The sequence below is a fragment of the Bubalus kerabau genome, chromosome 12 (genome assembly GCF_029407905.1).
Source record: "Bubalus kerabau isolate K-KA32 ecotype Philippines breed swamp buffalo chromosome 12, PCC_UOA_SB_1v2, whole genome shotgun sequence".
Lineage (NCBI taxonomy): Eukaryota > Metazoa > Chordata > Mammalia > Artiodactyla > Bovidae > Bubalus > Bubalus kerabau.
Window position 1 is genome coordinate 11,235,924 of NC_073635.1, and position 14,694 is coordinate 11,250,617.

The 14,694-nt window shown below is 47.9% G+C and overlaps 1 pseudogene; it reads right to left on the reverse strand.

The window, feature by feature from the left end:
- Positions 1-12,032: 12,032 nt before the first annotated feature.
- On the reverse strand, positions 12,033-14,231 carry LOC129624819 (protocadherin-8-like; annotated as a pseudogene).
- Positions 14,232-14,694: the final 463 nt, after the last annotated feature.

Genomic DNA, 14,694 nt, shown 5'->3' on the forward strand with positions numbered 1-14,694 from the left:
ATAACTACCTCCTAGGATAATTATGAAGTATAAATACAATATTTCATGTAAAGCAGTTAGAACAGAGTCTTGTATAAGAGCATTTGATATATGTTGCCCACTGTAGGGTCTCATTGAGGATGCAGTCATAAACAGGCAGGATTCAGGATTTATAAATTGTCTAAGGAATCATAATTAAGGTAGAAGCTAACACCACAAATGCATATGAACTGGTTTTGAGAAAAGCAAGAACATCTAATCTTATGTTTATAAATTTGAGGGGAAATCTTAGATTCCCAGCTTCTAAATAATGTTTCCCACAGAATTCATTTACATAACAAAGTACTCTACTGAAGTTGAAATATTATTTAATGTAGACCAAAAGATGCCAGTGGATTTCACTTTGAGGACAGGTCTTACATAATTCTAGGTACATTCATTCGTATTTGCTCCTCTCTCCCTGGGACCTGGAGCACTGGAAAGCTGATACTTGGGACCACATACTGACTCTGTCCATCCTAAAGGAAATCAACTCTGAACATTCATTGGAAGGACTAATGCTGAAGGTAAAGCTCCAATACTGTGGCCACCTGATGCGAAGAGCTGACTCACTGGAAAAGACCCTCATGCTGGGAAAGACTGAGGGCAGGAGGAGAAGGAGACAACAGAGGATGAGATGGTTGGATGGCATTATTGACTCAATGGACATGAGTTTGAGTACATTCCAGGAGATAGGGAAGGACAGGGAAGCCTGGCGTGCTGCAGTCCATGGGGATGCAAAGAGTCGCACACGACTGAGTGACTGAACAAGAGCAACAGCTGACTCTGAAGACATCACAGGACCTGGAAACCGATTTCTACAGCAATGATTTTCCAAGGAAGGCCAGCAGTCAAAGGAATTTAAAGGACTTACTAGCTTCTTGCCTTAGTGGAATGAATTATGGATCATGAAAATAGCTGAATCATTTCTCAGGAAAGTTTAGGAATAAGAGTAGGCTGATTTTATCATGACCATTGCTGCAAAACCTCTAAGGTTACAGGACTGAATTCGAGGACTATAAATTTAAGGTGCTGGCTAGAACAGCAGAGGAACCTTTAGAAATTCCCCAGACCTACAGAAAACCTTGTAGCCTTGGGAACTCTTTTTTTTTTTTTAAGATCAAGGGATTTCCCTGGTGGTCCATTTAAGACTTTCCCTTCAAGTGTGGAGGGGAAGTTCAATCTCTGGTTGGGAAGCTAAGATCCCATAAGCTTTGTGGCAAAAAAAAAAAAAAAAACTAAACATAAAACAGAAACAACATTATAACAAATTCAATAAAGGCTTTAAAAATGGTCCACGTTAAAAAAAAATCTTAAAAAATTATAAATAAATAAAGATCCAGCCACCAAGGCTTTGGTGGGATCTTAGTTCCCCAACCAGGGATAGAACCTCACCCTGGCACTGGAAGCACTGGGGTCCTGACCACTGGACCTCCAGGGAATTCCCAGGAGTTCTTGCTACTAGACATTTTTCAAACATCTTATAATAAATAATAGAGTGTGTTGATTCACTTTGAAATACTTCTATGAGCCAATAAAAGACTGACTGTCATGAACCAGGCAAGTGTGGAGAATTGATGAGAACCCAGTCACCCCATAAATGTGCTGCTGAGCAGGGACTCTGAGTCACTGACTGCCCTCAACACGGCCAGCCTGGCTGGTCCTCCAGCCTGCCTCTCCTTCTAGACCCACCGGAACTGTGAGGCTGGAATAATTGCTGTCTAGCTTCTCCGCTCAATACAATAGCCATTGGCCACACGTGGCTAATGTGACGAAGGAACTGAATTCTTCATCATATTGAATTTTAATTCATTTAAATTTCAGCGGCCACTTGTGGCAAATGATTACTGAACTGGGTGGACGGCCCATGCTCGTCAGATCTTGATGAGTCCAGACTGTTTGGGGAGACACCAGTGGCCTGCCCTTGCAAAGACTCTGTTATCCCCATGGTCTGAGCCAATCCCGGAGCAAACAAGGTACAGCCCAGATCCTTCCATCCCAGCACCTAGCCTTGCCGCCCCTGGATCTAGTCAGCTGTTCATGGAGCCTCTCAGTCACTGCATTGGGGATCTGACCTCTCTTTTTGCCCTGGTCTTCTGTCTCACTGTCTGCCTAGCTTCTCATTCACAGCTAGGGGAGGAATTCTACTGGGAGCTCTAGCCCAGATGACTGAGGCCTTAAGACTTCCTCCTGCCACCCCTGTTCCCTGCAGCCCTGCGTCTGATGGAGCTGCTGCTGTGAGTGAACCGAGTGCCCAACAGCATAGCATCGCCAGCTACCTGTGTTCAGTTTACACCCATGGCCAAAATCGGCCGCTGCTCTACCCACTAAGCACCATGCAACTCTCTCAGACGTCAGGCTAGAGAAATGACCCGGGTTCCCCCACCACTTTGGCCACCTGATGCAAGAGCCAACTCACTGGAAAAAACCCTGATGCTGGGAAAGATCGAGGGCAGGAGGAGAAAGGGGCAGCAGAGGATGAGATGGTTGGATGGCATCACTGACTCAAAAGACATGAGTTTGAGCAAACTCCAGGAGATAGCGAAGGACAGGGAAGCCTGGCGTGCTGCAGTCCATAGGGTCACAAAGAGTCAGAAACGATTTAGTGACTGAACAACAACCCATGGTGCTATACACAGCTTCTTTTTCCTTCCTACTGGGCCTCTGGTTACAGTTGGGGTCCAGATTCTTCATTCAGCCTAAAGTTATTCAGAGTTAAGTTATGTTCCCAGTAGAACTATAAAAACTCAAATGTACATGAACAGCTAGGTAAATATTTTGTTTACATTCATAAATGCCCCTAGAAAATAAAATATAGATTTACTTATTATATTTGTGGCCATAAAAAGACTACATCTAGAACTCTTTGGTAAAACAGCCTGCTGCTGCTGCTGCTGCTGCTGCTGCTAAGTCGCTTCAGTCGTGTCTGACTCTGTGTGACCCCATAGACAGCCTGGATTATATAAAATTCTCATGTTCTCTGACATTGACGGTTCATATAATTTAGGGAAACATCTATCAAAACCAGGAGGCTCGTATGGGCAACTTGGCTTATAAATACTTGACAGAAACATAAATGTGTATATTCCCCAAATGCAACTGTCTATATGAGTTGCAGCATTTCAGAAAGAAGTGGCTGTTTCCGAAGTGTGTGAAGGTGATTCATCCTCTACAGGATGATTTAATCCATCATTCTGCCCGAGAAGGTGGGGAGGCGGCATGCTGGCCTGCGGTTCTGAACTCTGTCATACACACTTGGCGGCCCTTCACTTGGGGAGGCATGGGCTTGAAAATAACATCCTTTGAGTTCTGAGTGTTCTGGTTGGAAACTCATATTTCTCAGCTGGGAGATCTGAGGGCAAAGGGTACTTGAAGTGAGTACAGCCTGTAGCTGTTTTCATGATGTGATGTAAGAGTCTTGATGCCTTGAGATGCCTATATTAATCTTTCAGGATGCTCATATGTTTTTGGTCCTGAACAATCTGGGACAACTTGGAAATAGAAAATGAAATAGCTCTAAATGTTTTAAATAATCAGAACGCTGCTACTGGCACTAGTAGTGAAGAATCACATGCCAAATAGAATACACAGGCTCAGTCCCTGCATTGGGAAGATCCCCTGGAGGAGGAAATGGCAACCCACTCCAGTATTCGTGCCTGGGAAATCCCACTGACAGAGGGGCCTGGCAGGCTACAGTCCTAGGGTCACAAAAGAGTCAGATGCAACTGGAGCGCCTTAGCACACGCACACACATAGCAATATACTTGAAAACACAAACGGCATTCAATTACCCAGAGGCTGGTTTTCTGGTTGCTTCTTTCTTTTTCCTCCTCAAGATTTTCTACCAATGACTTGTGCCTCCACCTGCTGGTGTACTCAGGAAATGAAATGGAAATTAAATTCCAAGCAAGTAAATTGTTGCTAAATACTCTGGGAATCTCTGATACAGGTTTGGAGGGAGGAATGGTTAAAATTGGTCTAAAATGAAATTTCTGAAGATGATCAGGTTAACCCATTCATCCTCTATGTTAATGATTAAAAGTGAGATGCAAAAACAAACCAAAAAATACCTTCACTAAACTTCTGATCTCCAACTACCAACGTCTAATTCAATTATCTTACCATCACCCGCAAGCCATTCTATCAATACTCCCACTAAAAGTTTTACAAGAAAATGCAGCAGAGAGATGGAGTATGAACCAAATCATAAATCAGAACATCTCATTTAAAGTCAAAGACAGAAACATCCTCAGGAATGTAAATCAGTCCTAAATCTTCAGCACACCCATAAAAGACGTGTTTAAAGCCCTTTCTGAGAAGACAGCAGAACATTAAAAGCCAGAGCCAGACTTCCAGAGTTGGAAACCCAGCTCTACCCCTTGTAGCTAGATGGCCACAATCAGATGACTCCAGTAAGACTTTTCCTCAGTTTCCCCACGTGTGAAATGGGGCTAATGGACAGTGTCTACTTCATGGCATTACTATGAGGATTAAGTGACTTAATACTTGCAAGGCACCGAGAACAGTTTCTGGCACACAGTCAGTCTTAATTAAATGCTCAGTAAACACTAAAATGCAGCTGGTGCATACTGGTAAGAGGAAATGTGATTGTTATTACCGAGAAACGCTATCTTCTCAGATTGCATGCATTGCCCTGATCACATTATTGTTTGCTAAAGCTACATGCTTGAGCTGTCATGGATTCAGAGAGCCTGCCTATTACCACATAGAGGAAACTGAGTTTAGGCAAGAATAAGCTGGCAATATTCTAAATAGTGAATAAACAGTAGGAGTTCCAGGAATATGTTTTTTGGGGGGAAAAGGCTAATTTCCCATTAAATGATCCAGAAAGATAAATTTACTGCAAAACCTTCACGTTTTTAGATGACACGAAAATGTTCCACGAAATAAAGCACTACAATGGAACTTGTCAAAACACCAACATTATTTTACCCTCATATAAAATGTGATAGTATCATATGAAATAGTCATACAGTTGCAATGTGCATTCTGGTTAAGTCACATCTTCATTTAACCATTCATTCAGTAAAAAAAAACAAACAACAATTAGTACATATTTGATGCCAGTGACTCAACATGGAACAAGGAACAAATAATGGGAAATAATTTCATGCTATGAAGGAAAATGAAGCAGGGAAGAAAGCGACAGTGACAGGGGCTACCTGCCATTAGGAAGACTCGTTTGAGAAGATGGATATTTGAGCAAAGAACTAAATGAAGGAAGAAAGCAAACAATACGGATATCTAGAGAAAGAGCTTACCAGGCAGAGAGGGCAGCCAAACTCTGAAATAGAGACATAGGTGGTCAGTTCCAAAAACAAGGAAGTCAATCAAAAGACTTAAATTATCAAGGGGAAGAGTGGTGAGAAATCAGATGGGAGAAGCAACTGGGAGCCAGGTAACACAGAACTTTTTGGGCCAAGTGTGGCTTGTTTATAAACATGGCCCTAAAATTCTTTTGTAACCTTTCAATGTAGAGGTGGGGCCTCTGTCTCCTTCCTTTAAATCTGAGTGGGCTTAAGATTGCTTAGACCAGTAGAATAGGATGGAAATGACTGTTTTCTGAGGCTGGTTAAGAAAGTGAAGACACGTCTTTGTTTTGGCCAGTGGAACATTTCATGTTTGCAATCATAACCTTGCATGTGACTTTCCAAGGCTGCCATGCTGTGAGAGGACTCAAGCCACATGTAAAGGGTATGTGCACACCCTCTTCCCACCTCCAAGTCTGCAGTCCTAAACTTGTAGTCATGCTAGTTCACACGCCAGACACATGACTCAATATGCCTTCAGATGATTCCAGCTCCCAGCCATCACACCTTCTCAGCTAAGCCCTCAGACACTGGAGCAGACACAAACTATGTCTTGTCCAAAATAGCCCAGAGAATCCATAAGCCTAATAAAATGACTGCTGTAAACTGCCACATTTGGGGCTAGTTTGTTACCCAGCAGTCATAATGAGAAACCATGATAGGAATTTTAGACAAATGAGAAATCTCTGGAGAGTCGATTAACATGATCTGATTCATGAAGTAAGAGAATCACACTCTAGTTTCTGTAGGGAGAGCAGTCTGTAAAAGGGCAGCGTGGGGGCAGAGAGGCCAGTCTGGAGACTACTGCAGTCCTCCAAGCAAGAAGTGTTAGTGCCCTAGGTAGGGCAGCAACAGTGACGATAGTAAGAAGGCCTTTGGTTGACAATACAGTTTCAAAGTGATTCCAATAGGATTTGCTTCTAGATTGGACCTTGTGCGTGGGAAGATGTAAATCAAGAATGACACCAAGGATTTTGACCAGAGCAAGCAACTAAGTGAATAGAGGTGTCATTTCCTGAGATACAAACATTAGAGGAAGAATGGGTTTGAAATCAAGGGTTCGGTTTTAAACATGTGGCAAATAGAAATGAATGAGGAGGAAGCAAGTAGGTATGTGAATTTGGAGGTCAGGAGTAGTGCTGGTTCTGTGTTCAACTCTAAGTGCCCCATTTTAGGAAAGATACATACAGACTAGAGAATATTCAGAAGGGGACCAGGATGCAGATATTTTAAAATGCCATATATTGTTTAAAAAAAAAAAAAGTTGAAGGAACTAACCGTAGGCTGGGTAAAAATATCCATGATGGTGAAGAGGCACTTGAATCAATAGGACACACCATCAGGACTCATCTTCAAGAGTGCACCATGTGCTTCGAGGGACTAAACATCTAAGGCCCACTTTTGTGGAGACTAATATGAAACACCTCAAAACTGACTATGCCTCTCCCCACAGAAGCTACCATTCCAGAACCAGACATCATTACAGACGTTTTGACCTAAACACTACAGGAGATGGACTGAATAGCATCAGGTTGTGTTGGTGAAGAATTCTCTAACCAGAGCAAAGCTAGATAAAACCAATCCCTCCCCCCAAAAAATGAATAAATAAAATTTAAAGGAAATATTATATATATATATATACACACTCCATTTCTATATGTTGCCAGTAAAGGACAAACTGGCCTATACAAAATTTATCTATTCATATCCTATTCTTATCAGGAATGCCCACATGGAGGCGGTTACCCTTAGTGCTGTGACGCTAAGTTATTTTAGCATTAATAATCACAATATTCTGCTTTTTCAGTATTTTAATCCTTTGCATTGATAGAGGGAGTTTCCTGGCCTAAGATCTTAACTCCAGCACTTAGGTGTACTACTTAAACTTTCTATGCCTCCATTTCCTACCTCATTGGATTTATTATGGGGAATAAATAAGGGCATTTGTATGCAGGTCAGGAAGCAACAGTTAGAATTGGACATGGAACAACAGACTGGTTCCAAATAGGAAAAGGAGTACATCAAGGCTGTATATTGTCACCCTGCTTATTTAACTTATATGCAGAGTACATCATGAGAAACGCAGGGCTGGAAGAAGCACAAGCTGGAATCAAGATTGCTGGGAGAAATATCAATAACTTCAGATATGCAGATGACACCACCCTTACGGCAGAAAGTGAAGAAGAACTAAAGAGCCTCTTGATGAAAGTGAAAGAGGTGAGTGAAAGTCAGTTCAGTTCAGTTACTCAGTCATGTCCGACTCTTTGTGACCCCATGAACCGCAGCACGCCAGGCCTCCCTGTCCATCACCAAGTCCCAGAGTCCACCCAAACCCATGTCCATCGAGTCGGTGATACCATCCAACCATCTCATCCTCTGTCATCCCCTTCTTCTCCTGCCTTCAATCTTTCCCAGCATCAGGGTCTTTTCCAATGAGTCAGTTCTTCGCATCAGGTGGCCAAAGTATTGGAGTTTCAGCTTCAACATCGGTCCTTCCAATGAACACCCAGGACTGATCTCCTTTAGGATGGACTGGGTGGATCTCCTTGCAGTCCAAGGGACTCTCAAGAGTCTTCTCCAACACCACAGTTCAAAAGCATCAATTCTCCTGCACTCAGCTTTCTTTGTAGTCCAACTTTCACATCCATACATGACCACTGGAAAAACCATAGCCATGACTAGATGGAACTTTGTTGGCAAAGTAATGTCTCTGCTTTTTAATATGTTGTCTAGGTTGGTCATAACTTTCCTTCCAAGGAGTAAGTGTCTTTTAATTTCATGGCTGCAGTCACCATCTGTGGTGATTTTGGAGCCCCCAAAAATAAAGTCAGCCACTGTTTCCCCATCTATTTCCCATGAAGTGATGGGATCGGATGCCATGATCTTTGTTTTCTGAATGTTGAGCTTTAAGCCAACTTTTTCACTCTCCTCTTTCACTTTCATCAAGAGGCTCTTTAGTTCTTCTTCACTTTCTGCCATAAGGGTGGTCGTGTCTGACTCTTAGAGACCCCATGGACTGGAGCCTACCAGGCTCCTGCATCCACGGGATTTCCCAGGCAAGAGTACTGGAGTGCAGTGGCATTGCCTTCTCTGATAAGGATGGTATCATCTGCATATCTGAGGTTATTGATATTTCTCCTGGAAATCTTGATTCCAGCTTGTGCTTCCTCCAGCCCAGCATTTCTCATGATGTACTCTGCATATAAGTTAAATAAGCAGGGTGACAATATACAGCCTTGATGTACTCCTTTTCCTATTTGGAACCAGTCTGTTGTACCATATCCAGTACTAACTGTTGCTTCCTGACCTGCATACAGATTTCTCAGGAGGCAGGTCAGGTGGTCTGGTATGCCCATCTCTTTCAGAATTTTCCACAGTTGATTGTGATCCACACAGTCAAAGGCTTTGGCATAGTCAATAAAGCAGAAATAGATGTTTTTCTGGAACTCTCTTGCTTTTACAATGATCCAACAAATGTTAGCAATTTGATTTCTGGTTCCTCTGCCTTTTCTAAAACCAGCTTGAACATCTGGAAGTTCACAGTTCAGGTATTGCTGAAGCCTGGCTTGGACAATTTTGAGCATTACTTTACTAGCATGTGAGATGAGTGCAATTGTGCAATAGTTTGAACATTCTTTGGCATTGCCTTTCTTTGGGATTGGAATGAAAACTGACCTTTTCCAGTCCTGTGGCCACTGCTGAGTTTTCCAAATTTGACAGAGTGCCTGATGAACTATGGACGGAGGTTCGTGACATTGTACAGGAGACAGGAATCAAGACCATCCCCAAGAAAAAGAAATGCAAAAAAAGCAAAATGGCTGTCTGAGGAGGCCTTACAAATAGTTGTGAAAAGAAGAGAAGCAAAAAGCAAAGGAGAAAAGGAAAGATATACCCATTTGAATGCAGAGTTCCAAAGAATAGCAAGGAGAGATAAGAAAGCCTTCCTCAGCGATCAATGCAAAGAAGTAGAGGAAAACAATAGAATGGGAAAGACTAGAGATCTCTTCAAGAAAATTAGAGATACCAAGGGAACATTTTATGCAAAGATGGGCTGAATAAAGGAGAGTGAAAAAGTTGGCTTAAAACTCAACATTCAGAAAACTAAGATCATAGCATCCAGCCCCATCACTTCATGGTAATAGATGGGGAAACAGTGGCAGACTTTATTTTGGAGGGCTCCAAAATCACTGCAGATGATGACTGCAGCCATGAAATTAAAAGATGCTTGCTCCTTGGAAGAAAAGCTATGACCAACCCAGACAGCATATTAAAAAGCAGAGACATTACTTTGCCAACAAAGGTCTGTCTAGTCAAACGTATGGTTTTTCCAAAAGTCGTGTATGGATGTAAGAGCTGGACTATAAAGAAAGCTGAGCGCCAAAGAATTGATGCTTTTGAACTGTGGTGTTGGGGAAGACTCTTCAGAGTCCCTTGGACTGCAAGGAGATCCACCCAGTCCATCCTAAAGGAAATCAGTCCTGAGTCTTCATTGGAAGGTCTGATGCTAAAGCTGAAACTCCAATACTTGGGCCACCTAATTCGAAGAACTGACTCATTGGAAAAGACCCTGATGCTGGGAAAGATTGAAGGTGGGAGGAGAAGGTGACAACAGAGGACGAGATGGTTGGATGGCATCACAGACTCAATGGAGATGAGTTTGAGTAAGCTCCAGGAGTTGGTGATGGACAGGGAGGCCTGGTGTGCTGCAGTCCATGGCGTCACAAAGAGTCAGACATGACTGAGCAACTGAACTGAACTGAAATAAGCCAATAATTGCAACGTATTTATTACATAGAAACAGCTGTATAGTCAGTGATTTAAAATACTAGTTCTATTCAGCATCCAGCCATCCAGCACATACTCAGTCATGTCTGACTCTTTGGGACCCCATGGACTATAGCCCACCAAGCTCCTCTGTCCATGAAATTTTCCAGGAAAGAATACTGGAGTGGGTTGCCATTTCCTCCTCCTGGGGATCTTCCCAACCCAGGGACCGGACCTGAGTCTCCTGCATTGCAGGCGGCTTCTTTACCCCTTGAGCCATCAGCATCATCCTATCTATGAATGTACAGTAGAGACCCCTTTGTTTGCTTCTTTTATTATACAATTCACTGAAGCATACAGCATTATGACTTTGAAAACAAGAGCTTCAAAGTCACAGGCATGAACTTAGCCTCTTGCTTTGCAATCACTCCAAAAGGCACTTTCTCGAAGCCCTCTCTACTGATACCAGAACTGCTGTCATTCATTTTACCGTCTCCTTTTCCACTATCTCTGACACTAAATTCATCTGGATTTGAATGTGCCCTGGAAGTGAAAAGGTAAGAATTACTCTGTTATCCATAAAAATGTACAAAATGTCAAACCCATGGCTTAGAGACAATGATAAATATTCTGCAATTACCTTAAACTTGCAGCAGATTTATCCTCTCCCCATCAGGATGGGGGATGAATAGGACCTGAGACTGAACCCTGATTAAAAAGAAGGGTGAGAGCAGCAGCTAATAATATTTCACCCTTAGATATCAGAACTGACAGCAAGCGCAGCATCCGTCATCTAAAGCGCTGCAGGAAAGTGAACTTGTTCAGTCCTGTATGAGTCTTTGTGACCCCATGGACTGTTGCTCAGCAGGCTCCTCAGTCCAAAGAATTCTCCACTGGAGTGGGTAGTCATTCCCTTCTCCAGGGGATCTTCCTAACCCAGGGATTGAACCCAGGTTTCCTGCACTGCAGGCAGATTCTTTACCATCTGAGCCACCAGGGAAGCCCTGAATTGCTACAGGAAGACACCATTTAAACCCTGAAGGAAAGGACTCAAGCTGGATTCACAAGGCAGTTACCAGGGACCAAAACAGTAGGAACACACATGGGCTTCCAGGAACAGAGGACCATCAGGCCTTCTCCTGCCCTCATCTGTGAAGAACTTTTCCTCTCAAAGAAAATAATTAACAAATCCCAAAAAGTCAGCCATTGGAAGTCCCAAACCTGATCAGGCACTGAATCTTCACAAAGCTTCCAGGGTGAAAATCCACTAAAGGTTAACGATGGCACTAAGAGAGTTGGGGGTGCGCTATCCAAGCCCACGGGATCGTGCTCCCCTTCTGAGGTGAGGAGCATAAGGACACCCCACTGTCCCCGGACTGGGAAATTTCTGCAGCCTCGCCCTCCCGGGGCCTCTGAGGAAACGGAAAGCGGCGGTGTCTCCACGAAGCAGCTCAGGCCGAAGCCCCCAGAGTCACAGCCCTTGACCCGCTGCAACTTGGAATGGCCTGGCCATTCACTGCTCGAGTGGCACCAGCTCCGGCCGCGCTCCCAAAGCTTCCTCCTCCTCGGCCCGGGCGGGGCCAAGTCACGGTGACCCCGGCCACCCGGAGAAGGGTGCAAGGGCTGGCCGAAAACCCGACCACGGACGGCCACGGAGAGCTCAAGGAGCCGCTCTGCGCGCCCCTTCCCGGTTCGGCGGCGGCGCCGGCGGTGGCACCAGCACCATTTGTCCGCCAGGTGGTGCAGGATGCGCGGGTACCGGAAGCACCGCGCCCGAGCGCCGCAGGCCCAGCCGTCCTTCGTCCAGCGCCGCGACGACCGCCGTCAGCGGGCCGGCGGGCTGCGGGGACCGCCGACGTTGCAGCGATAGCTCCCTCGGGGCCGCTGTCGCCGCGGAGCTGGAGGTGAGTCAGCTGCGCGTCAAGGCCTTTGTCCGCGTTCCTGGCCTGCTGTCGGGTCGCCAGTGTGCCCAGGGACGCGTCCCACGGCGGAGGCAGCAGGGCTGAGCCATCGACGAGTCGTGGGGTCACCAGCCGGGGTGCGCTCGTCCTGGCCCTGCATCTGCAGCCCCGCCGTGGCCCGGCCTCGGAGCGGCGGCGAGCCGCCGTCCAGCGCCTCCAGCCCTAGCTGCAGCCTGGCCAGTCCCTCGAGGTTAAAACTTCGTCTTGCGCGCAGCCGCCCCGTGACGGGGTCCCCCGAGAGGTAGGTGGCCACGGCGCCCCCAGCCCGGCCCACCTCGGCCTCCAGCAGCCGGTGGGCGACCTGGCCGTTGAGGGTCCCTGGCGGCCACCCTGGCCAAGTAGGCCCCGGGCAGGTTGTTCTCGCGCACTGACACCTCATAGACTGGCCGTGTGAAGAGCGGCGCGTTGTCATTCTCGTCGCCCACGCGCACCGTGTAGGGCCGCACTGTGCGCAGCGGGGGCGCGCCGCGGTCCTCGGCCACCAGCGTCGGGTTGTACTCGGAGATGCGCTCGCGGTCCAGGGACGCCGCGGTCACCACCAGGTAGCTGCCCGCGTAGGCCGGCTGCAGCCGGAAGTGCTCGTGCCGGTAGAGGGCGCAACGCACCTGCCAGTTGGCGCCCGAGTCCCTGTCCGAGGTGCTGACCAGCGCCACCAGGCTCTCACGCGCCGCCCCCTCCGGCACCAGCGAGATGGCTCCCGCCTCCGGCGTCTCAGGCCCGGTCGACAAGGTGGCCTCCCCCGCCAAGAGCGGCGGCGGCGGGGAAGGGCGAGGCAGCAGGCGCGCCCGGGGCGGCCAGCGGGATGATGGAAATGTCCGGAGCGTTGTCATTGACGTCGCGGAGGCGCACGATGACCTTGCAGGTGGCGGCGCGGGGCCCGGGGCCGCGGTCCTGCGCCCGCACGTCCAGTTCGTAAGTGTCCTGGCACTCGTAGTCCACGGGCCCCGCCAGGGTGAGGCGGCCGGAGCGCGGGTCCAGGCGGAAGAGGCGGCGCGCTTCGGGCGGGGTGCGGGCCCCGAAGGCGAACACCACGTCGCCGCTGGGGCCCTCGTCGGGGTCCGCCGCGTCCAGGTCTAGCAGGAGCGAGCCCACGGGCGCGTCCTCAGCCAGCTCCACTTCCGCCACGGCACCCTGCTGGAAGGCCGGGCTGTGGTCGTTGGCGTCCAGCACGCGCACGCTGAGGGCGGCCGTGGCGGAGCGCGGCGGGCGGCCGCCGTCCTGGGCCACCAGCCCCAGGCTGTAGGTGGCCTGGCTCTCGCGGTCCAGCTCCTGCAGCAGCACCAAGTCGGCGCACTGGGCACCGTCCGCGCGCGTCTGCAGCTCCACGCGGAAGGGGCTGTGGGGCTCTGCCAGGCGCACGCTTTGCAGCCCGTTGGCGCCCACGTCCTCGTCCACGGGCACCTCCAGGGGGATGCGCATGCCCACCGCTGCTCCCTCGGACACCTCCATGGGAATCTGGGCCCGGGGGAAGCGAGGCGCATGGTCGTTGATGACCCTCACGAACACCTCCGCGTGCACCAGCCGGAACTGCTCCTGGGAGAAGCTGACCACGTTGAAGGCCAGCAGGCACTGAGGGGCCTGGCCGCACAACCGCTCTCGGCCCAGGCCCGCATCCCCGACGGTCAACCTGTCGCCCTAGCGCAGCGAGCTGTTTATCAGGCGGAACCGGCCCAGTACCTAGCGCTGGGAATTAAACAGGACGTGGTCACACAGAACACTGATGAAGGTGCTGGGGGCTTCTCCCTCACAGGTGTAGAAATTGACAGTTTCGGTTCAATACCCTGACACCAGCAGCAGCCACAGAAGCAGCAGGGACTCCAGTCCACCCCTGAGTAAAGTGTCAGCGGGGAATCTGAGCCTGCAGTGAGACATTCTTGGGCCTCATCCGCCCTTCTGAGCGCACAGTGAGGAGACACTTGCCCTCTTAAATACTTCTGATCACTAAACCCTCTTCTGCTGTGTAATCGCTTTTCTCTGCCCTGGGCGCAAGCATGCTTCTTCTGAACCCTACCAGGGAGACTGCGGAGAGAAAAATATGTAAATAAGCCTCCACCGGAGCCAATCCACAGTCTCCTGGCCTCCGGGTCTTATTCCCTTGAAAGAGCTCGCAGGAGAGCCCGGGGAGCTGAACAGTGGCCAGGGCAATGCAGTAGGTCATTGAGATTCCTACAGAAGTTTACACTATAAAAATGCACCCCGCTTGCTTTGCCAGTGTGCTGGGAGTCTCACTTTGACAGCCTGAGCAGGGGAGCCGCAGCCTCTTTATTCCTTCCTGAGCACGCATAGTCATCAGACAGAGGCACAGTTTCTATTGTGCTTCACCATTTTGAAACAAACGCATATATGTATCCTTCCCCACCCACAGTTATCCGTCTATACTGGGTTATCATTTCCTGTATTGAGAGATTGTAAGGGAACAGCTTCTTCAGAACCAGGCAGTGTCTAATCAGAAAAGCACGGTTTTCCAAAGTAATCAATTCTAAATAGCTTTTCCCTAGCCAAGAAACCATTGATGGCGAAATTTCCACCCCTTCCTCTCCTTTTATGTCAGTAATTACTTATACATGAAGACTCAGTGTCGGTCAGGGAGGTTTGTCAACGACAAACCACTGTAAGGGATG